Source organism: Arachis hypogaea, chromosome 16, assembly GCF_003086295.3.
Source record: "Arachis hypogaea cultivar Tifrunner chromosome 16, arahy.Tifrunner.gnm2.J5K5, whole genome shotgun sequence".
Lineage (NCBI taxonomy): Eukaryota > Viridiplantae > Streptophyta > Magnoliopsida > Fabales > Fabaceae > Arachis > Arachis hypogaea.
The window spans coordinates 95,293,011-95,317,458 of record NC_092051.1 but is presented as its reverse complement, the minus strand read 5'-3'; the positions used below and the strand labels follow the sequence as shown (position 1 = coordinate 95,317,458).

General features: G+C 38.9%; 1 non-coding gene across 1 annotated transcript; it reads left to right on the top strand.

Moving 5' to 3' along the window:
• The first annotated feature begins 2,556 nt into the window (after window positions 1–2,556).
• Window positions 2,557–2,664, top strand: LOC112760744 (small nucleolar RNA R71). Its single transcript, XR_003181169.1, has one exon. It is a non-coding gene; the product is annotated as a small nucleolar RNA R71 (small nucleolar RNA).
• Window positions 2,665–24,448: the final 21,784 nt, after the last annotated feature.

Genomic DNA, 24,448 nt, shown 5'->3' with positions numbered 1-24,448 from the left:
TCTCTTGATTTGCAGTCAAATGTTCTACCACTGAGCTATAGACCCTTGATGGAAGCTTTTGTCTTCCCTTTCCTCTTTCTAGAGGTTTCTCTGGCCTTAGGTGCCATCAATGGTTATGAAAAAAACAAAAAAGCTATGCTTTTACCACACCAAACTTAGAATGTTGCTCGCCCTCGAGCAAAAGAAGAAAGAATAGAAGAATAAGAAAAAGATATGGAGGAGATGGATGGGAGTGTGTATTCGGCCATATGGGTGGGATTGGGTGGGAGAGAGATGTTGAATTTTTGAAGGTAGTGGGTGTATGGACGTGAGTGGTAAATGGAAAAAAAAAGAAGGGATGATCATGAATGGAAAGAGAGATGATGAGGTAGGTGGGGATCCTGTGGGGTCCACAGATCCTGAGATGATCCTGTGGGGTCCATAGATCCTGAGGTGTCAAGGCATTTACATCCCTGCACCAATTTAAGCATGTAAAATGCCCTTGCACACAACTCTGGGCGTTCAGCGCCAGGTTGGTGCCCATTTTGGGCGTTCAACGCCCCTTTGCTGCCATTTCTGGCGTTGAACGCCAGAACCATGCTTGTTCTGGGTGTTCAGCGCCAGGATGCTCCCATTCTGGGCGTTCAGCGCCAGAACTATGCTTTGTTCTGGCGTTTGAACGCCAGACAGATACTCCTCCAGGGTGTGATTTTTCTTCTGCTGTTTTTGATTCCGTTTTCAATTTTTATATTTATTTTATGACTCCTCATGATCATGAACCTATAAAGACACATAACTAAGAAAAATATAGTTAGATAAATAAACATTGGGTTGCCTCCCAACAAGCGCTTCTTTAATGTCAATAGCTTGACAGTGGGCTCTCATGGAGCCTCACAGATGTGCAGAGCTTTGTTGAGACTCTCCAACACCAAACTTAGAGTTTGGATATGGGAGTTCAACACCAAACTTAGAGTTTGGTTGTGGCCTCCCAACACCAAACTTAGAGTTTGACTGTGGGGGCTCTGGTTGACTCTGCTTGGAGAGAAGCTTTTTCTGCTTCCTCTCCATGGTTGCAGAGGGAGATCCTTGAGTTTTAAACACAAGGGAGTTCTCATTCCATTGAAGGAATATTTCACCTCTGTCAACATCAATCACAGCTCTTGCTGTGGCCAGGAAAGGTCTTCCTAGGATGATGGATTCATCCTCTTCCTTTCCAGTATCCAGGACTATGAAATCAGCAGGGATGTAAAGGCCTTCAACCTTTACTAACACGTCCTCTACTTGTCCATAAGCCTGTTTTCTTGAGCTGTCTGCCATCTCTAATGAGATTTTAGCAGCTTGCACCCCATAGATTCCCAGTTTCTCTATTACAGAGAGGGGCATGAGGTTTATTCCTGAACCAAGGTCACACAGAGCCTTAAAGATCATGGTGCCTATGGTACAGGGTATTATGAACTTTCCAGGATCCTGTCTCTTCTGAGACAATGTCAGTTGATCCAGATCACTTAGTTCATTGATGAACAAGGGAGGTTCAACTTCCCAAGTATCAATGCCAAATAATTTGGCATTTAGCTTCATGATTGCACCAAGAAACTTGGCAGTTTGCTCTTCAGTAACATCCTCATTCTCTTCAGAAGAGGAATACTCATCAGAGCTCATGAAGGGCATAAGGAGGTTCAATGGGATCTCTATGGTCTCTAGATGGGCCCCAGAGTCCTTTGGTTCCTCAGAGGGAAGCTCCTTATTGACCACTGGACGTCCCAGGAGGTCTTCCTCCTTGGGATTCATGTCCTCTCCTCTCCTCACAGGTTCGGCCATGGCGCTTATGTCAATGGCCTTGCACTCTCCTTTTGGATTCTCTTTTGTATTGCTTGGGAGAGTACTAGGAGGGATTTCAGTGATCCTTTTACTCAGCTGGCCCACTTGTGCTTCCAAATTTCTAATGGAAGACCTTGTTTCATTCATGAAACTTACAGTGGCCTTAGATAGATCAGAGACTAGATTTGCTAAATTAGAAGCATTTTGTTCAGAGTTCTCTGTCTGTTGCTGAGTTGATGATGGAAAAGGCTTGCTATTGCTAAACCTGTTTCTTCCACCATTATTAAAGCCTTGTTGGGGCTTTTGATCCTTCCATGAGAAATTTAGATGATTTCTCCATGTTGAGTTATAGGTGTTTCCATAAGGTTCACCTAAGTAATTTACCTCTGCTATTGCAGGGTTCTCAGGATCATAGGCTTCTTCTTCAGAAGATGCCTCTTGAGTACTGTTGGATGCAGCTTGCATTCCATGCAGACTTTGAGAGATCATATTGACTTGCTGAGTCAATATTTTATTCTGAGCCAATATGGCATTCAGAGTATCAACTTCAAGAACTCCCTTCTTCATAGGCGTCCCATTGCTCATAGGATTCCTTTCAGAAGTGTACATGAACTGGTTATTAGCAACCATGTCAATGAGTTCTTGAGCTTCTACAGGCGTTTTCTTTAGGTGAATGGATCCACCTGCAGAAGTGTCCAGTGACATCTTTGATAGCTCAGATAAACCATCATAGAATATATCCAGGATGGTCTATTCTGAAAGCATGTCAGAAGGACACTTTTTGGTCAACTGTTTGTATCTTTCCCAAGCTTCATAGAGGGATTCACCTTCTTTCTGTTTGAAAGTTTGAACGTCCACTCTAAGCTTGCTCAGCTTTTGAGGAGGAAAGTACTTGGCTAAGAAAGCCGTGACCAGCTTATCCCAAGAGTTCAGGCTGTCTTTAGGTTGAGAATCCAACCATAATCTAGCTCTGTCTCTTACAGCAAAAGGGAAAAGCATGAGCCTGTAGACTTCAGGATCTATTCCATTAGTCTTAACAGTATCACATATCTGCAAGAATTCAGTTAAGAACTGAAAAGGATCTTCAGATGGAAGTCCATGAAACTTGCAGTTCTGCTGCATCAGAGAAACTAATTGAGGTTTCAGCTCAAAGTTGTTTGCTCCAATGGCAGGAATGGAGATGCTTCTTCCATGTAAATTGGAATTAGGTGCAGTGAAGTCACCAAGCATCTTCCTTATATTATTATTATTTTCGGCTGCCATCTCCTTTTCCTGTTCGAAAATTTCTGAAAGGTTATCTCTGGATTGTTGTATTTTAGCTTCTCTTAATTTTTTCTTCAGAGTCCTTTCAGGTTCTGGATCTGCTTTAACAAGAATGTTTTTGTCCTTGCTCCTGCTCATATGACAAAGAAGATGGCACAGAAAAAATAGTAATAATAATATGGATCCTTTACACCACGGTATAGGGATCCTTGTGTTAGTAGAAGAAAAGAAGGGAAGAAAATCTGAACTCAGAGAGAGAGGGGGTTCGGATTTTTGGAGAGTTGAAGGAAAGATGTTAGTACATCAATAAACAAATAGAAGAAGATGAGAGGGGGAAGTGAATTTTTGAAAACAATTTTTGAAAAAGAGTTAGTGATTTTTGAAAATAGTTTTTGAAAAAGGTTAGTATTTTTTTCGAAATTTTTTTTTAAATAAAAAATAAAAATAATTAGTTAATAAAAAAAATAAATTTTTGAAAAAGAGGGAAGATATTTTCGAAAATTAGAGAGAGAGAGTTAGTTAGGTAGTTTTGAAAAAGTTAAGAAACAAACAAAAAGTTAGTTAGTTTGTTGAAACAAATTTGAAAAGATAAGAAGTTGGGAAGTTAGAGAAGATATTTTGAAATTAAATTTTGAAAAAGATAAGATAAGAAGATATTTTTTTGAAAAGATATGATAGAAATTAGTTTTTGAAAAAGATTTGATTTTTAAAATCACAATTAATGACTTGATTCATAAGAAATCACAAGATATGATTCTAGAACTTAAAGTTTGAATCTTTCTTAACAAGTAAGTAACAAACTTGAAATTTTTGAATCAAAACATTAATTGATTAGTTATTTTCGAAAATTTTATATAAAAATAAGAAAAAGATTTTTGAAAAAGATTTTTGGAATTTTCGAAAATAACTAAGAAATTTGAAAAAGATTTGATTTTTGAAAAAGATTTTGAAAAAGATAAGATTTTCAAATTGAAAATTTGATTTGACTCATAAGAAACAACTTTGATTTTTAAAAATTTTTGAAAAAGTCAACTCAATTTTCGAATTTGATGAGAGAAAAAGGGGAAGATATTTTTTTGATTTTTTGAATTTTTATGAAAACATGAAAATTATGCAATGCATGAAATTTTTAGATCAAAACATGAATGTATGCAAGAATGCCATGAATGTCAAGATGAACACCAAGAACACTTTGAATGTCAAGATGAACATCATAGACACAATTTTGAAAAATTTTTTAATGCAAAGAAAACATGCAAGACACCAAACTTAGAATTCTTTAATGCTTACGCACTAAGGATTCAAGAATGCATATGAAAAACAAGAAAAGACACAAAACATGAAATCATCAAGATCAAACAAGAAGACTTACCAAGAACAACTTGAAGATCATGAAGAACACTATGAATGCATGATATTTTCGAAAAATGCAAGATGCATATGCAAGTGACACCAAACTTATGATATGACTCAAGACTCAAACAAGAAACACAAAAATATTTTTGATTTTTATGATTTTCTAATTTTTTTTATTTTATATTTTTCGAAAAATTCTTTTGAAAAAGAAAAAAAAAAGGATTCCAAAATTTTTAATATGAATTCCAGGAATCTTATGCTCTAAAGCTCCAATCAAAGGGTCAGGCATGGCTTAATAGCCAGCCAAGCTTTAGTATATAACTCAGACATGACACGCCTGACATTCCTTACATTCAATAGCCAATTGGCTAAGAAAGATAAAGAAGCTCTTCTCTTGGGTATAAGGATTGAGACATGGCTTTACAGCCAGCCAGGCTTCAACATGCTTCATGAAACACTAGAATTCATTCTTAAAAATTTTGAATAAATTTTTGAAAACATTTTTATTTTTTTCGAAAACAAAAGAGAAATTTTTTTTTTGAAAATATTTTTGAAAGATTTTTGAAAAGAAAACGAAAAGAAAGTTACCCAATCTGAGCAACAAGATGAACCGTCAGTTGTCCAAACTCAAACAATCCCCGGCAACGGCGCCAAAAACTTGGTGCACGAAATTGTGATCTCCAGGCTCGAACAAATCCTGGTAATGGCTCCAAAGCTTGGTGCTCTGATCTTAATTCATAATTGTCACAACTTCGATACAACTAACCAGCAAGTGCACTGGGTCGTCCAAGTAATACCTTACGTGAGTAAGGGTCGAATCCCACGGAGATTGTTGGTATGAAGCAAGCTATGGTCACCTTGTAAATCTCAGTCAGGCGGATATAAAATAATCATGGAGTTTTCGAATAATAAATAATAGAATAGGGATAGAGATACTTATGTAAATCATTGGTAGGAATTTCAGATAAGCGAATGGAGATGCTTTTCGTTCCTCTGAACCTCTGCTTTCCTGCTATCTTCATCCAATCGGTCTTACTCCTTTCCATGACTGGCTGTATGCAAGGGCATCACCGTTGTCAGTGGCTACATCCCCTCCTCTCAGTGAATAATATGCTCACGCACCCTGTCACGGCACGGCTATTCATCTGTCGGTTCTCGATCATGCTGGAATAGGATTCACCCTCCTTTTGCGTCTGTCACTAACGCCCAACAATTGCGAGTTTGAAGCTCGTCACAGTCATTCAATCATTGAATCCTACTCGGAATACCACAGACAAGGTTTAGACTTTCCGGATTCTCTTGAATGCCGCCATCATTCTAGCTTACGCCACGAAGATTCTGGTTAGGAGATCTAAGAGATATTCATTCTAGCTTAATTCATGTAGAACGGAAGTGTTTGTCAGGCACGTGTTCATAGGGGAGATGGTGATGAGCGTCACACATAATCATCACCTTCATCACGTTCTTGGGTGCGAATGGATATCTTAGAAGCGAAATAAGATGAATTGAATAGAAAACAGAAGTACTTTGCATTAATCTTTGAGGAACAGCAGAGCTCCACACCTTAATCTATGGAGTGTAGAAACTCTACCGTTAAAAATACATAAGTGAAAGGTCCAGGCATGGCCGAGATGGCCAGCCCCTCTGATCTAAGAACCAGGCGTCCAAAGATGCCAAATACAATAGTAAGAGGTCCTATTTATAATAAACTAGCTACTAGGGTTTACATGAGTAAGTAATTGATGTACAAATCCACTTCCGGGGCCCACTTGGTGCGTGCTTGGGCTTGGGCTTGAGTGTTACACGTGCAGAGGCCATTTGTGGAGTTGAACGCCAGTTTTTGTGCCAGTTTGGGCGTTCAACTCTGGTTTTGGATCGTTTTCTGGCGCTGGACGCCAGATTTGGGTAGAAAGCTGGCGTTGAACGCCAGTTTACGTCGTCAATGCTTGGCCAAAGTATGGACTATTATATATTGCTGGAAAGCCCTGGATGTCTACTTTCCAACGCAATTGGAAGCGCGCCATTTCGAGTTCTGTAGCTCCAGAAAATCCACTTTGAGTGCAGAGAGGTCAGAATCCAACAGCATCAGCAGTCCTTTTTCAACCTCTGAATCTGATTTCTGCTCAAGTCCCTCAATTTCAGCCAGAAAATACCTAAAATCACAGAAAAACACACAAACTCATAGTGAAGTCCAGAAATGTGAATTTAACACAAAATCTATTAAAAACATCCCTAAAAGTAACCAGATTCTACTAAAAACATACTAAAAACAATGCCAAAAAGCGTATAAATTATCCGCTCATCAATGACTTATAAGCTAGCAGTGATTTGAGAATACGGATTTTGAAGTTAAGACTGAGATGAATTGAATTTTGATTTTCAAAGGAAAGTGCTTTGAGAAAAGTGACTTATGGCTTAAATGATGATTTTATGAGTTTTATGATGTTGGATGGTGGAAGTGCTATTATGTTGTGAGCCGGAATGGCTGTATATGATAATGAATTATGACTGTTTGTGAAATATGTTATGAGCCGGAATGGCTGTATATGATAATGAATCATGGTTGGTTTTGGAATATGTTATGAGCTGGATGGTTGATTATGAATATGAATGGTTATTGAATTGATTAAGAGATTGTTGCACTTCTAATTATCTGAGATACGAGTTTTCCTGGGTAGAAGCAGTGGCTAGCCACCACGTGCTTCGGGTTGAGACTCGATACTCTGCTAACCCTATGTCGTAAGTGTGGTCGAACACTGTGAAAGTTCTGGATGAGCTCGCCCCTGTGAATATACACCAGTGAGGGTGTTGGATGTGAATTATGATTATGACTGTGAATAACTCAAGTTGGGGATGCACGATAGAGGGACAGTCCAATGGTTAGCTACCAGGAATTGTCGGGTTGGCTTTATAACCGACAAATGATATCATCAGCCACTAGGACAGGCATTCATCATATGCACCTATGTGACATTGCTTGGGTGTGCATATTGTACTTGGTTTGCCTTTGTGATTACTTGTGATTAACTGCTAATTGTTCTACCTGTGATAACTGTTTATTTGTGCTTGAACTTTCCTTGTGTTTGCAACTTGAGACTCTGTTGGACTGTGGTGATTGGTTGTTGTTTGGGTTGTTTGGGACTAAAGCCATGGTTGATCATGAGGTGGGCCAAAGGCCATGTCTGGTTGATATTTCTGGTTTGGAAAAGTATGAAAAACTAATTTGTCTCAGCGTAGATGAATCTTTCGAAAGGCTTTTGAATTTCTAAGAAATGAACAGTTTCCTCTTTCAGAAAAGATTTCAGATACTTTTTATAGTAAACCTTTGTTTTTGAAAAATACATAAGGCGGTTTTAATCACTGTAACGGTTTTACCTTCACGTATCCTATTATAGTAATTCTCACAAACCCTCTACTGAGAACCCTTTCGAGGATGATGTTCTCACCCCCCTACAAATTTTTCCCTTTTCAGGATATGGATGCAGAAGTCACGAAGAGTTTACCTAATTGTTGTTGTTGTGATGTTTTATATCGCTTTAGTTATTAATTATTGATCCCCCACCTTTATTTTTATACATTCTGTAAGAGGGATAGGAATTGTATTAGTTAATGCTTGTAAAATTATATATATATATATATATATATATATATATATTCTTCGTGAGTTTTGTAAGTTGTACTGTATGTATGGATATATGTTACCTATCAAAAAGTATTTTGGAGCAGTATTGCGGTTTAAAGTTTTAAACAGACTCATATTTTAGTATTATATAGTATAAGAGTCGTCGTAATACCCGAGTTATCAGAGTGGCGCAGCCGGAAGCGTGACTTTCTGATAGTTAGGGTGTTATAGAAATCGAGTATCCATTTTATCTGGATGGTGAGTTGATTGAAAAATTTCTTTTGTATTGGTGTCCAGAACCAATGCAAATTTTGGAAGCTGTGGATAGGAGTGAAGATGAAAACCTTTTTCTAGATTTGTTGGTCGAGTGTTGTGCTTCTGGGGAGCTTTTATATATTCCTAAAATGTTAAGTTTGGAAAAGGATACTGAGGTGTGAGAGGCTTATATAGGTAAATGTCTGTATTTTGTTTTCATTGGTGGTTTGTTAATTGCTAAGGGTGCCTGACGGAGGAAAAATATCGGTAAATATTTTCACAAAAATGTTGCATTGCAAGTATAGTTCTAAACCAACAAATTTTCCTTTGTCAATGTTTAAATTATTTGTCACAAATACAAACCCAATAAAATTAACCGAAGTATTCAAATCTCATGTCGTCTCTCAAGGAATTGTAGGGAAGTATGTTTATTATTGGTTATGAGATTGTATCCTTTTGGGTTTTGAGTTTAATAAGCAAGGAATGTAAGTAACAAGAGAATAACTAACAACTAAGAAGAGTCCTGATGCGTGAGCATCTTTCCTATCTTTTTCTAGTGAATTTGCATTTAAATTGTTAAGTTTAATCAAGAATTAATTATCTTTTAGCCATTATGGATGCTACTTTGAGTCTTGTGCAATTTTATTTATTTTAGGTAGCATTCGGATGGATTTGATGGAGTTTCTGCAGAGAAAGAGAAGAAACCAAGGAGCTGACCAGCGAGTAGGGGTGTTCGTGGTGCGGTTTGGTTCGGTTATTTATGAAAAAGCCATCCGATCCGATCGTTTATTAAATCTGCGGTTCGGTTTGGTTCGGTTTTTTTACTGAGACCATCCGAACCAAACCAAACCAATTAAAATCGGTTTGGTTTGGTTCGGTTTATTCGATTTTTTTAATTGTTCAAAAGGATTTTAAATAAACAAAAAAATAAGAAAAAACTACATTTAACAGAGAGCAAACCCTAAATTCATTATAAGATACAAATGTCCCAATTTCACAAACCCTAGCCTCAATTTCACAAACCCTAGAATCTAACTCGATCCAAATTTATCAATTACAGAATTCAAACCCTAAACCTAATCCTAATTTTACATTAACAGAATTCAAACCATAGCAATTTCATCCATCAAAAATCAAAACATGTATTAAAATCATTGACAACGGCGAAACAGAGGCAGACCAGAGGCAGAGGTGGTGGTGAAGCTGTGAGCACTGAGCAGGACGCAGTGAGCAAGTGAGCAACAAACTGCATAATTACGCAATTCACAAAATCATAAAAACAGAATTAAAGATCACCTGTAAAAACAAAATCATAGAAAAACAAAAGAAGGAGCAATCAAAATAAAATCATAGAAAAATAGATGCAGAAGCACAAAAAGCAAAATCACTAATAGAATCATAAAATAGAATTAAAAATAAAAAATGTAAACACAGAATCATAGAAAAACAGAGGTAGAAGAACAAAAAAATAAAATTACCAATAGAATAATAAAAATAGAAATTGAATACCTAACTTGGAGGCAATGTCATGGACGACGACGGCGCCTGCTTGTGCGTGGAGGAGACGGTGGCTCCAGTGCGTGGAGGAAGACAAAATCTCCTGGTGCAAGGAGGCTAGAGAGACACGGCGTAGAGGAGACGGCGGCTGCAGTGCATTGTAGACGACGAACAGAGGGAGAAAAAGAGCCGCGCCGAGGAAGGGAGGGACTGAGGGAGGACCGCGCCGAGAAGATGGAACCGCGACGAGGAAGGCCCGCCGCGAAGGTGCTGTCCGCGATTCCAGGGGCTGAGAGGACGGCGACTTTGTGAACGGTGGGAAGAGAGTGTGGAGAATCGGGAGTGGAGAGAGTTAGGGAATAGGAGCTTTATACGGTGAATGGCGGCTAGGTCATCTAAGGGGAAGGGGGTTTCACTTATTTATATTAGGGTTTTTAGATAAACTGGTTCAGTTCGGTTTGGTTAGGGTTTTCACTAACAAAACCGAAAACCGAACCAAACCGCAAAAAATAGCAAAAAATCATTTTTTCAGTTTTTTCGGTTTTCGGTTTATTCGGTTTTCGGTTTTTTCGGCTCGGTTGATCGGTTTTGTTTGGTTTGGATCGGTTTTGAACACCCCTACTAGCGAGGAGCGACGCATGCGCGTGCCTGACGCGTACGCATGAAAAGCGAAGTCGCTCAGCGACGCGTGCGCGTACCTGACGCGTACGCGTGACACGCGAAAAAGACCATCGACGCGTACGCGTGACATGCGCGACATGCAGAAAATGCAGAAAAATGCTGGAGGTGATTTCAGGCCGAGTTTCGACCCAGTTTTTGGCCCAGAAACACAGACTAGAGCCAGGGGATAGCAGAGACTCAAGGGAGATTAACACAAGAATGGTTATGCCCACTCCAAGTTAGGCATGGACCCTACGAAGCAAGTGGTCCCCATCCATCAAGTGAAGACATGTTGATTGCTTTAATTAATTCTGATTTAAAAACTTTATTTTATTAAAAAAATAGGAAAAGATATTATTTTAGTTTTAGAAGATAGATTTTTAAATTAATTACGTTTAGATATAAAAAAAAATTCCATCAGGATGATTCCAACACAACATTATTCCAATTCACAATTCACAATCCTAGTTTTCACTCTTTACCATGAGCAACTAATCCTCCATTGTTAAGGTTAGGAGCTCTGTCTATTTGTATGGATTGATTTTATTGCTTTTCCTATTTTAATTCATGTTTGGATTTACAATTTAAGAATTGTTTTCGCTCTTTATCTTATGAATTTGGGTGGAACGGAAATATGACCCATGTTCTAATTGAGTTCTTGTATAACTTGAAAAAGCTCTTTACTTGAACAACAGCTTGAAAACATATTCTCCTAAATTTTAATTATTTGGATTTAACGGGATACGTGACATAATTCTTTTATTTTTGGGTAATTAGAGTTTTTGTGGCATATAAACTGGAATTTGATCATCACCCTCTAATTGGAATTAATTGACCAAGGAATTGGCTATTGATGAATTTTAGAGGAGACTAGAAAGGTCTAAGGAATTAGGGTCTAGTCACATATAGTTTGCTATAAATTGAATCCTGCATGATTAAAATAGTTAGTATGAAAAGTTAATCCGGAAAAATAGATAACTCTGAAACCTTAACTGTCTTCTCCATAGTTTACTCCCAATTTATTTGCTTGCCTCTCTTCAATATTCTTTATATTGTTTAATGTCTTTTAAACTCCCAAACATTATTTTCTGTTTGCCTAACTAAGTAAATTAATCAATTATTGTTTCTTAGTCCTTCAATTCTCGTGGGATCGACCCTCACTCACCTGAGGTATTACTTGGTACGACCCGGTGCACTTGCCGGTTAGTTTATGGGTTATAATTTCCGCACCAAGTTTTTGGCGCTGTTGCCGGGGAATCGATAGTGATTAACAACTATCAGTTGTTTGATTGCTTAGATTAGGCGTTTTAGTTTTAATTTTATTTAAATTTTGTTCATTAATTTCGAATTTTTTTTAAAATAACACTAATATTTTTCCTTAATTTCTGAAATTAAGTTTGGTGTCACCTAGTTAATTTTATTTTAATTGTCTTGTTTATTTTTCCTGTTAATTTTTGAACATTTCTGTTTAATTTTAGTTATTATTTTTGAAATTTATTTATTTATTTTATTTAGCATTTTTATTTTATTATTTTACACAAGATACCTCACTGGGACTTCTCTACACTCTGACGTAGAGAATCCCATCTTTTTGTGTTTTCTGTTTGTTTATGCACAGGAACAGAAACAAGGAACCTCTGTTAGACTTTGATCCAGAACCTGAAAGGACTTGTAGGCAATGTTTACAACAAGCAAGACTTTGCAAGCCTGCATAATCCACTATGGATCACAATAATGCTGTTAATGCCAATGTGGCAAATTCGAACGGGAATGAAGAACAAAGGAGAGTGCTTGGCTCTTACTCTGCTCCTACTGCAGATTTTTATGGTAAAAGCATTGTGGTGCCTCCTATAACTACGAACAACTTTGAGTTGAAGTCAGAATTGGTCACCCTGGTGCAACAAAACTGCCAGTATCATGGTATTCCCCACGAAGACCCAAATCAATTTATTTCTAACTTTCTGCAGATTTGTGATACTGTGAAGACAAATGGAGTGAACCCAGAGGTGTACAAACTCATGCTCTTCCTGTTTGCTCTGAAGGATTGAGCAAAGCTATGGCTAGATTCCCAACCCAAGGAGAGTTTGAATACTTGGGACAAGGTTTTTACTGAGTTTTTTACTAAATTTTTCCCACCAAAGAAGCTGACTAAGCTTAGGGTGGAGGTTCAGACCTTCAGGCAGAGAGATGGTGAAACTCTTTATGAAGCTTCGGAAAGGTACAAGCTACTGATTAGGCAATTCCCTCCAGACATGTTCTCTAAATGGACCCAACTAGATATCTTTTATGAAGGTTTGGGTGAAATGTCCAAGATATGCTTAGATAATTCTGCAGGTGGTTCATTGCACAAGAAGAAGACACTGGAGGAGACAATTGAGCTGATTGAATTGGTTGCTAGCAACCAATATTTATACTCATCTAATAGGAATTCTGTGAACTCTGAGGCTCCTCAGAAGAAGGGTGTTATGGAAGTAGAAGCTCTTAATACCCTTCTTACTCAGAAAAAGCTTATGTCTCAGCAAATAAATCTGCTTACTCAACACCCAAAACCCATCTCAAGAGACCTCTTATGACATGACAGGTAACTTTGTGCAAAATGATAATTATAACTATGCTCAATGCTCTTCTGAACAGGTCAATTACATGGGGAGTGGCTCTAGAAATCCCAACAATGATCCATATTCTAAGACATACAATCAGGGATGGAGAAATCACCCAAATTTTGGGTGGAGAGACCAACCTCAGAGACCTCAGAATTTTAACAATAATTCTCAGGGCAGCTTCCAACAGAACAATCACAATAACCGCCAATTTCAGTCTCAGCAGCAACAACCACCTCAGCAGGCAAACTCTAAATCTCAAGAAGATTCTAACTGGGAGATGATGAGGAGTTTTATGCAGGAAACCAGAGCTTCCATTAGAAACTTAGAGGTGCAAATGGGCCAACTGAGCAAGCAAATACCTGAGAAGTCTGCAAGTACATTTCCAGGCGATACAGTGGTGAACCCAAGAGAAGATTGCAAAGTTATTCAATTAAGAAGTGGTAAAACAGCTGGCTCTGAGACAAAGACCAATGAAGAGCTAGTTGAAAAGAAAGCTCCAGAGGAGAAGAAGGAAGAAGTGGAGCACGCCCCTCCAAAGCGTGCAGACAACCCGTTCCCTGACTCTCTTGACACATATCCTACATTGCCAAAGGCTCCTGACTACAAGCCAAAAATGCCATATCCTCAGAGGCTTTAGAAGGCCTCCAAAGAAAAGCAGTTCTCTAAATTTTTAGATGTCTTCAAAAAGCTATAGATCAACATTTCTTTTGCAGAGGCTCTTGAGCAAATGCCTCTTTATGCTAAATTTATGAAATAATTATTGACTAACAAGAGGAATTAGAAGGAGCAAGAAACCGTGGTGTTAGCCAAGGAATGCAGTGCTATTATTCAACATAAACTTTATGAGAAAATGCAAGATCCAGGGAGCTTTGTGATTCCTTGCACCATTAGAAATGTCACTATTCAGAGAGCTTTATGTGATCTTGGAACTAGCATAAATCTCATGCCACTTTCAGTGATGAAAAAGCTTAAAATTGAGGAGGTAAAACCCACTCGTATTTCTCTTCAACTTGCTGATCTTTCTATTAAATTACCTGTGGGTGTTGTTGAGGATTTACTTGTGAAAGTAGGACCCTTTATTTTTCCTACTGATTTTGTTATATTAGACATGGAAGAGGATGTAAAATCCTCTATTATTCTTGGTAGACCATTTTTAGCTACAGGTAGAGCTCTGATTGATGTGCAAAAGGGTGAATTAACCCTGAGGGTCAATGAAGAACAGGTGGTCCTTAATGTTTTTGAAGCTCTCAAGCATCCTAATGATTTTGAAGGGTGTATGAGAATTGATGTTGTTGAACCACTTGTTCAAGAAGTACTGGAAGCTGAGGTACTTAATGACATTCTGGATCCTATTTCTGAGTATGAATTAGTTGAAGTTGATGATTCACCACCCCAGAAGGCACTAGTTCACACGCCTAAAGCAGAGGAGAAAGCCCCCAAGCTTGAGCTCAAACCTTTACCTCCTTCTCTGAAATATGTGTTCTTGGGTGAAAATGATTCCTATCCAGTGATTATTAGCTCTTCCCTGAAGCCTGAAGAGGAAGAGGCGCTTATTTCAGTGCTTAGGAGCCATAAAACAGCTCTTGGGTGGACCATTAGTGACTTGAAGGGAGTACAGTAGGCAACAAGTGAATAAGCTATTGACTGATGCAAAGTACTACATTTGGGAGGAGCCATACCTTTTTAAAAGGTGTTCAGATGGTATCATCCAAAGATGTGTCCCAGATGAAGAAAAATAATAAATTCTTTGGCACTGTCATGGTTCTGAGTATGGAGGCGACTTTGGTGGTGAAAGGATAGCTACAAAGGTCCTTCAGAGTGGGTTTTATTGGCCGACTCTCTTCAGAGACTCAAGAGCATTTGTGAAGCACTGTGACAAATGTGAAAAAGCCACAAATCTCCCTGCCAACCATGAAATGCCACAGCAGGGGATTCTTGAGGTTTAGTTGTTTGATGTGTGGGGTATTGATTTCATGGGACATTTTCCACCCTCACATTCAAACAACTATATTCTAGTGGCAGTTGATTATGTGTCCAAGTGGGTAGAGGCTATGGCTCTACCCACCAATGATGCCAAGGTGGTAATGAGCTTTCTTCAGAGGTATATCTTTAGCCGGTTTGGTGTCCCAAGGACACTCATTAGTGATGGAGGAACTCACTTCTGCAACAGACAGCTGGACTCTCTTCTGCAGAGATATGGAGTCCGTCATAAAGTGGCAACCCCCTATTACCCTCAGACAAGTAGACAGGTTGAAGTTTCCAACAGGGAACTTAAGAGGATTCTAGAGAAGACCGTCAGTGTTTCAAGAAAGGACTGGTCTAGGAAGCTTGATGATGCTCTATGGGCATACCGGACAGCGTACAAGACTCCAATTGGCATGTCCCCATATCAGTTGGTCTATGGCAAAGCCTGTCACATGCCAGTTGAGCTGGAGCACAAGGCTTACTGGGCAATCAGGTACCTGAATTTTGATTCAGAAGCTGCAGGAATTAAGCGAATGCTTCAGTTGAATGAGCTTGATGAATTCAGATATTCAGGTTATGAGAATGCCAAGCTCTATAAGGAGAGATCCAAGCTACTGCATGACAAGAAGATTGCCATCAGAATCTTTGAGCCAGGACAGAGAGTGCTTCTATATAATTCAAGGCTCAAATTCTTTCCCGGAAAGCTGAAATCCCGGTGGTCAGGACCGTTTGTGGTTACCAGAGCTTCACCGTATGGTCATGTGGAAATACAGGAAGAGAATTCTAACAGGAAATTTATAGTGAATGGCCAGAGACTGAAGCACTATCTTGGAGGCGAGATTGATCGCCAGAGGTCCACTCATCTACTGAACTAGCAGAACTGACCGTCAAGTTAGTGACGTTAAAGAAGCGCTTGTCGGGAGGCAACCCGATAAATTCGTATCCTTAGGTATTTTTCGTAGTAGTAGTTTTCTTCCTTATTTGATTTTTACTAAGTTTTTACTGTTTTTCAGATCATGCAGCTATCTTAGAACAAGAGCCGGACAAAAAAAAAAAAAGAGAGCACCCGACGCGCAAGCGTCGCTGACGCGTACGCGTCAGATGGGTGTGCGTGAAAAATAAAAATGAACAAAGAGTTGTGCGGGAGTGGCGTAGGAATGATTCCTTTCGCACAAACAAGCCCACGCGTACGCGTACCCACGCGTGCGCGTCATTCGTGATTTTGGCACTTCACGCGTACGCGTCATCGACGCGTACGCGTGACCTTAAAAATCGACGTAAATAAATGTTTGGGCAGAGAGTTGTGCTGGCTTGGGGATGGAAGTGTGCTAGAAGCACAAAACTTGTTCACGCGTGTGCGTCATCTGCACAAATGGCCATCCATGCGTGCGCGTGAAATTATTGGTTCCCAAGACACGCGAACAGAGAATTGTGCGTGCGCGTGGCTGGCTTCGCGCGAATCGCACAAATCATGGGCACGCGGATGCGTGCCTGACGCTCACGCATCATTAAGGAAAGTTCGAGACCCACGCGTACGCGTGCTGTACGCGTACGCGTCGCCTTCGCCGCACAATTACACTAGTTCGCCGCCCAGTTTTAATTTTCTTTCTCTTTCTCCCAATCCTAATTCTCTCTTGTTCTTTTATCCTTTTATTCTTCTTTCATCATAATAGTTGTTTCTTTCTATTTTCAGTTCTTCTTGGCTTGAGGACAAGCAAACCTTTAAGTTTGGTGTTGACGCTTCGCTTAGAAGTTTTCTGTTTATTCTTATGGCACCAAAGGGAGGTGAATCATCTTCACAGGAGGAGCACAACCTGAAGAATAAAGTGACCGCTAGGATAACTAAGGTGGTTGAGTTCCTTCATTCTATATTCCTTCCCGCTTTTATTATATTATGTTCCGGTTTTCTGCTATTTTGCTTTGTTTATTGCATGATCCTTTATTAGTTAGAATCCTAGGTCTAGTTTAGTTTTCTCTTAATTGCCTTAATTCTGAAAAGATGTTTCATGTATTACTCACTGAGCTTGAATTCAAATAAAAAATACAGAAGTGATACATTGCATGAGAAAGTGAGTTTATATTAAAGAATAGTCTTATTTACTTAGATGTGGTGGTATTTTTTGTAACTCTGAATGCATGACATGAACAGTGCATATTTAAATTTGAATCAAAGAATGTTGATATACTAGGAACATGAATTTAGAGAATTATTATGACTTCTCCGAAATAAGTAAAAGTTTAATCCTTGAAGCAAAAGAAGCAGCATTGAAAAAAAAACCAGGTCCAAGGCTCTAAGCATCAATGACTAGGGAGGTCAGACATGATTAAAAGCTCATAGAGTTGTTTCCCTAGTTATATGCTTGTGGTGTTCTTGTGTCAAGTAATCCTTGAGACAAAACATTTAGAGTCAAGATCAATGGCAATTAGCAGAGTATGCCAAAGGCTTTGAGCACCACTGTCTGGGAGTAGCTGAAAGAAAAATCAGAACTTAAAAAGAGTTCCCCAGTTAAGTGCTTGTGGTATTTCTGTGTCGAGTAAAACTTGAGACAAAATATTTAAAGTCACGGCTAGGCTCAAGGTGCAAAGCACAAAAGAAAAGAAAAATTGCTGTGTTCAAGGGTTAAATTGAGTTATAAAAGATCAGAGAATTCATAATATTATCCGGATTCTAATTCCGAATGACAGTAACATTCTTCTGATTCAAAGGAGAGTGAGATACCAAAACTATTCAGGATTGCAGTTATAAACCCCACTATAAGAAGAGACATGAGCTTAAAAGAACTCTCATTCTCATGAAAATTCACATTCTAAGCCTATATTATTTTGGTTGCTTGAGGACAAACAACAATTCAAGTTTGGTGTTGTGATGCGTGAGCATCTTTCCTATCTTTTTCTAGTGAATTTGCATTTAAATTGTTAAGTTTAAACAAGAATTAATTATCTTTTAGCCACTATGGATGCTACTTTGAGTCTTGTGCAATTTTATTTATTTTAGGTAGCATTCGGATGGATTTGATGGAGTTTCTGCAGAGAAAGAGAAGAAACCAAGGAGCTGACCAGCGAGTAGCGACGCGGGCGCGTGCCTGACGCGTACGCGTGACACGCAAAAAAGACCATCGACGCATAGCGTGACTGACGCGTACGTGTAACTAACGCGTACGCGTGACATACGCGACATGCAGAAAATGCAGAAAACGCTGGGGACGATTTTAGGCCGAGTTTCGACCCAGTTTTTGGCCCAGAAACACAGACTAGAGCCAGGGGATAGTAGAGACTCAAGGGAGATTCACACAAGAATGGTTATGCCCACTCCAAGTTAGGCATGGATCCTACGAAGCAAGTGGTCCCTATCCATCAAGTGAAGACATGTTGATTGCTTTAATTAATTCTGATTAAAAACATTATTTTATTAAAAAATAGGAAAAGATATTATTTTAGTTTTAGAAGATAGATTTTTAAATTAATTAGGATTAGATATAAAAAGGGATTCCAACAGGGTGATTCCAACACAACATTATTCCAATTCACAATTCACAATCCTAGTTTTCACTCTTTACCGTGAGCAACTAATCCTCCATTGTTAAGGTTAGGAGCTCTGTCTATTTGTATGGATTGATTTTATTGCTTTTCCTATTTTAATTCATGTTTGGTTTTACAATTTAAGAATTATTTTCGCTCTTTATCTTATGAATTTGGGTGGAACGGAAGTATGACCCATGTTCTAATTGAGTTCTTGTATAACTTGGAAAAGTTCTTTACTTGAACAACAGCTTGAAAATATATTCTCCTAAATTTTAATTATCTGGATTTAACGGGATACGTGACATATAATTCTTTTATTTTTGGGTAATTAGAGTTTTTGTGGCATATAAACTGAAATTTGATCATCACCCTCTAATTGGAATTAATTAACCAAGGAATTGATTGTTGATGAATTTTAGAGGAGACTAGAAAGGTCTAAGGAATTAGGGTCTAGTCACATATAGTTTGCTATAAATTGAATCCTGCATGATTAAAATAGTTAGTAAGAAAAGTTGATCCGGAAAAATAGATAACTCTGAAACCTTAATTGTCTTCTCCATAGTTTACTCCTAATTTATTTACTTGCCTCTCTTCAATATTCTTTATATTGTTTAATGTCTTTTAAACTCCCAAACATTATTTTCTGTTTGCCTAACTAAGTAAATTAATCAATTATTGTTGCTTAGTCCTTCAATCCTCGTGGGATCGACCCTCACTCACCTGAGGTATTACTTGGTACGACCTGGTGCACTTGCCAGTTAGTTTGTGGGTTATAATTTCCGCACCAAGTCCTAGCAAGGGTTGAGAATCGGAATTCCTATCCTCATTCTCATCGTCAATTGTGATGGTAACTGAAAATTGCTTTCACTTAGTTAACCTATAACAATTGAAGGTAAGTCAAGTGATCAAATCAACTTGATTTTACAAGTCCTAATCAAAGACTAAAGTTAGTGAAGCTCAAGCCAACTAGCAACTTTCAATCACCAACCAACAAGAGACTTTGACAATTCAAGAATCTCCAAATTACTCAATCCAAGCTAAGAATATAAAGATCTAATTTAAAATCGAACCAAGCATTTTATCAAACTCTTGGAAGGCGCAAAATAAAAACATAGGAAAGTAATAAGAGAATGTAAAATCTAAGACCAACAATTGCAAGGAATCAATAATAACAAATGAAGAAAGAAGCAATAAACATGAAATACCTCAAATTACATTAAAAAAAGAAATTGAATCTAACATGAAGAGTTCATAAATTAAATTGGGAAAGTAAAGACTTCAACAAGAGAAAATAAACTAAGATGCTAGAATAATAGAATCTAGAAGAGAAACTAAATTAAAATAAGATGGAAATCTAAATTGGAGAAGAAATAAAATTAAAAACCCTAAAACCTAGAGAAAGGAGAGAGCCTCTCTCTCTAGAAAACCTACATCTAAAAACCTAATAATTGTGTGAATGAGAAGTGTATGAATGATTCCTTCCAGCTTCACTCTACAGTCTCTAATCACTATTTTTGAGCCTGAAACTGGGTCCAAAGTAGCCCAGAAATCGCCCCTGGCATTTTCTGTTTAATGCAACACGTGACGCTCTATCACGCGTATGCGTAATCCACGTGTACACGTCGCTGAACAAATTCCTGGTTATGCGTACGTGTCATCCACGCGTGCGCGTCATCTGTCGAATGCACCAGTCATGCGTATGTGTCATCCATGCGTGCACGTCGCTACCAGGTTCTGAAATACTTCATTTCTTGTGTTCCTTCCATTTTTGCATGCTTCCTTTCCATCCTCTAAGCTATTCCTTCCCTATAAACCCTAAAAACACTTAACAAACATATCACGGCATCGAATGGTAATAAGAGAGTGTTAAAATTAGCGAATTTAAGGCCAAAGAAGCATGTTTTCAATCATAGTATAAAATTAGGAAGGAAAAATATAAAACATGCGAATTATATGAATAAGTGTGAGAATAATGGATAAAATCCACTCAATTCAGCCTAAAAATGTACCACAAAATAGTGATGCATCAAATCTCCCCAAACTTAAACATTAGCATGTCCTCATGCTAAGCTCAAGAAAACCAAAAGAGTGAAGAGGGGTGATAGGGATTATTAAATGCAAACTATCTATATGAATGCAACTACATGTAAAAATTCTTCTACCTATTTAGTTAAAAGTAATTAAATCTTCCAAAAACAAATATAAACTGGATTCCACTAAATCAAATCTCAATATAAAGTACAAGTAGACTTGCAAGAAGAAAATTAGTGAAAGCTGGGAACAAAGAATCGAGCATCGAACCATCACAGGAAGTGTATACACTCAAATCACTTAAGTGTTTAAGGTTCGATTCTTTCAATTCTCTACTAATCTTGCTTCTAAGGCTTGCTCTTCTTCTACCAATCAACAAAAATTTAATGCACAAACACACATATCAAGAGGTCTTTTAAGGGTTGTAATGGGGTTAGGGTCAAGGTAGGATTGTATTTCATCAAGTGGACTAAAATCTGAATCCTTGATTAACCTAAACTTTCCCCCTGTCTGTGGCATGAATGTATCCGGTGGTAATACTGAAAAACAGAGTGCTTAGGGTCACGGCCAAGACTCAAAAAGCTGTCTTCAAGATACCAACATCTCTAAGTTTCAGTCGATAGTGAGATGCTAAAACTATTCAGAAGCAAAAAGCTACTAAGTCCCGTCATCTGATTTTAACTAAGTTTCATTTGAAACTTAGAAATTTATTGTATCCATTTTTTCTTTTTATCCTACTGTGTTTTTAGTTGCTTGGGGACAAGCAACAGTTTAAGTTTGGTGTTGTAATGAGTGGATATTTTATACGCTTTTTAAAGAACGGGTCCACCTTAGTGATGGCGGCTTGTTCTTCCTCTTGAAGATCTTATGAAGTGCTTTAGCTCCTCTATGTCTCTTCCTTGCCTTTGTTGCTTCTCTCTCATGGCCTTTTGGTCCTCTCTAATTTCATGGAGGATAGTAGAATGCTCTTGTTGAGGTCCATGAGTGGACTCTCTTGTTTGCTTCATCCTTTTCTTAGTGATGGGCTTTTGAGATGAATCTCTCCATCTCCCATGACTCAGAGGTGGAAGCTTTTGCCTTCCCTTTCCTCTTTCTAGAGGTTTTTTCGGCCTTAGGTGCCATAAATGGTTATGAAAACACAAAAAGCAATGTATTTTCTACACCAAACTTAGAAGGTTTGCTCGTCCTCGAGCAAAAGAAGAAAGTAGGGATGAGAAGAAAAAGAAAATGGAGGAGATGGAGATGTGTGAGTGGTTAAGAGGTGATGGGAAAGAGTATTTGGGGAAGGGTGTTATTGGAATGTATGAAGAAGAGAGAGATTGAGTTGAGGTAGGTGGGGATCCTGTGGGGTCCACAGATCCTGAGGTGCCAAGGATTTCTCATCCCTGCACCATTCTGGCGTGTAAACGCCCCTTTGAGTGCCAATCCTGGCATTAAACGCCAAGTTGTTGCCTATTTCTGGCGTTTAACGCCAGCTTTTCTTCCCTTTCTGGCATTTAACGCCAGCTTGGTGCCCTTTTTTGGCGTTAAACGCCAGTCTGGTGCCTATTTCTGGCGTTAAACGCCCAGAATGGTGCCAGACTGGGCGTTTAACGCCCATTCTGCTACCCTTACTGGTGTTTAAACGCTAGTAAGCTCATCCTCCAGGGTGTGCTATTTCTAATGCTGTTTTCTCTTGGTCCTGAGGATCTACTGCAATTTGGTTGTAACCTGAATAGCCATCCAAAAAGCAGTAGTATTCATGACCTGCTAGTCTCTCTAGCATCTAGTCTATGAATGGTAAAGGAAAATGATCCTTTCTAGTGGCTGTATTGAGCCTTCTGTAGTCAATACACATACGCCACCCTGTAACTGTTGTTGAAGGAACCAGTTCATTCTTTTCATTATGAACCACTGTCATGCCTCCCTTCTTGGGGACAACGTGGACAAGGCTTACCCAGGGGCTATCAGAAATAGGATAAATAATCCCAGCCTCTAGTAACTTAGTGACCTCTTTCTGCACCACCTCTTTCATGGCTGGATTTAGCCGCCTCTGTGGTTGAACCACTGGCTTAGCATCATCCTCCAATAGAATCTTGTGCATGCATCTTGCTGGGCTAATGCCCTTAAGATCACTTATGAACCACCCAAGAGCTGTCTTGTGTGTCCTCAGCACCTGAATTAGTGCTTTCTCTTCCTGTGGATTTAAAGCAGAGCTTATGATCAACGAAAAAGTGTCACCTTCTCCCAGAAATGCATATTTCAGGGATGGTGATAGTGGTTTGAGCTCGGGTTTAGGAGGCTTATCCTCTTCCTGAGGAATTTTTAGAGGCTCTTTTATTTCCTCTGGTTCCTCCAGATCAGGCTGAACATCTTTAAAGATGTCCTCTAGCTCTGATTCGAGACTCTCAGTCATATTGATCTCTTCCACCAAGGAGTCAATAATATCAACGCTCATGCAGTCATTTGATGTGTCTGGATGCTGCATAGCTTTGACAACATTTAACTTGAACTCATCCTCATTGCCTCTCATGGTCACTTCCCCTTTTTGGACATCAATGAGAGTTCGTCCAGTTGCTAGGAAGGGTCTTCCTAGAATGAGAGTTGCACTCTTGTGCTCCTCTATTTCCAGCACTACAAAGTCAGTGGGAAAGGCAAATGGCCCAACCTTAACAATCATGTCCTCAATTATACTTGATGGGTATTTAATGGAACCATCAGCAAGTTGAAGACATATCCGGGTTGGTTTGACCTCTTCAGTCAAGCCAAGCTTCCTGATAGTGGATGCAGGGATTAGATTGATACTTGCCCCAAGGTCACATAGAGCTGTCTTGGTACAAGTACCCTCTAATGTGCACGGTATCATAAAGCTTCCTGGATCTTTAAGCTTCTCTGGTAAGCTTTTCAGAATGACTGCACTGCATTCTTCAGTGAGAAAAACTTTTTTAGTTTCTCTCCAATCCTTCTTATGACTTAAGATCTCTTTCATGAACTTAGCATAAGAGGGTATTTGCTCAAGTGCCTCTACAAACGGGATCTTTATTTCAAGAGTCCTAAGATAGTCTGCAAAGCGGACAAATTGTTTATCCTGTTCCGCTTGGTAGAGTTTCTGAGGATAAGGCATCTTGGCTTTATATTCTTCAACCTTAGTTGCTGCAGGCTTATTCCCTATAGTGGTGGTTAGAGAAGCCTTCTTAGATGGGTTATTATCAGCACTTGCAGGTGTCTGATCCCTCATTGGCATTTGAACACCAGGATTGGGTGCTGGATGGGCGTTTAACGCCAGCTTCCCACTCTTTTCTGGCATTTAAACGCCGGAACTGGGCAAGGAATGGGCGTTTAATGCCAACTTTTCTCCCTTTTCTGGTGTTTGAACACCAGAAGTTGGCATCCACTGGGCGTTTGACGCCAATCTTTCACCCTTTTCTGGCGTTTGAACGCCAGAATTATTCCTCTCTGGGCTCTTGCTATCCTCAGAGGGGTTTTGGGCAGTGGTTTGGTCATCCTCTGTCAGTTGTTCCTTTCTTGGCTTTCTGCTGCTTTGAGCTGAATTATTTAATGTCTTCCCGCTCCTTAGTTGAACAGCTTGGCATTCTTCTGTTATCTGTTTAGATAGCTGCTGTCTTGTCTGATTCAATTGTGCTTCCATATTCTTGTTAGCATTTTTAGTGTCTTGGAGCATCTCTTTAAATTCTGCTAATTGTTTTGTCATAAGGAGTAATTACTGATTAAGTTCAACAATCTGTTCTTGAGGATTAGGATCAGTAGTTACTGCCCTAGCCTCTTCTTTTATGGAGGACTCACTGGTTGAGTACAAATGTTGATTTCTAGCAACCGTATCTATGAGCTCTTGAGCCTCTTCAATCGTCTTTCTCATGTGTATAGATCCACCAGCTGA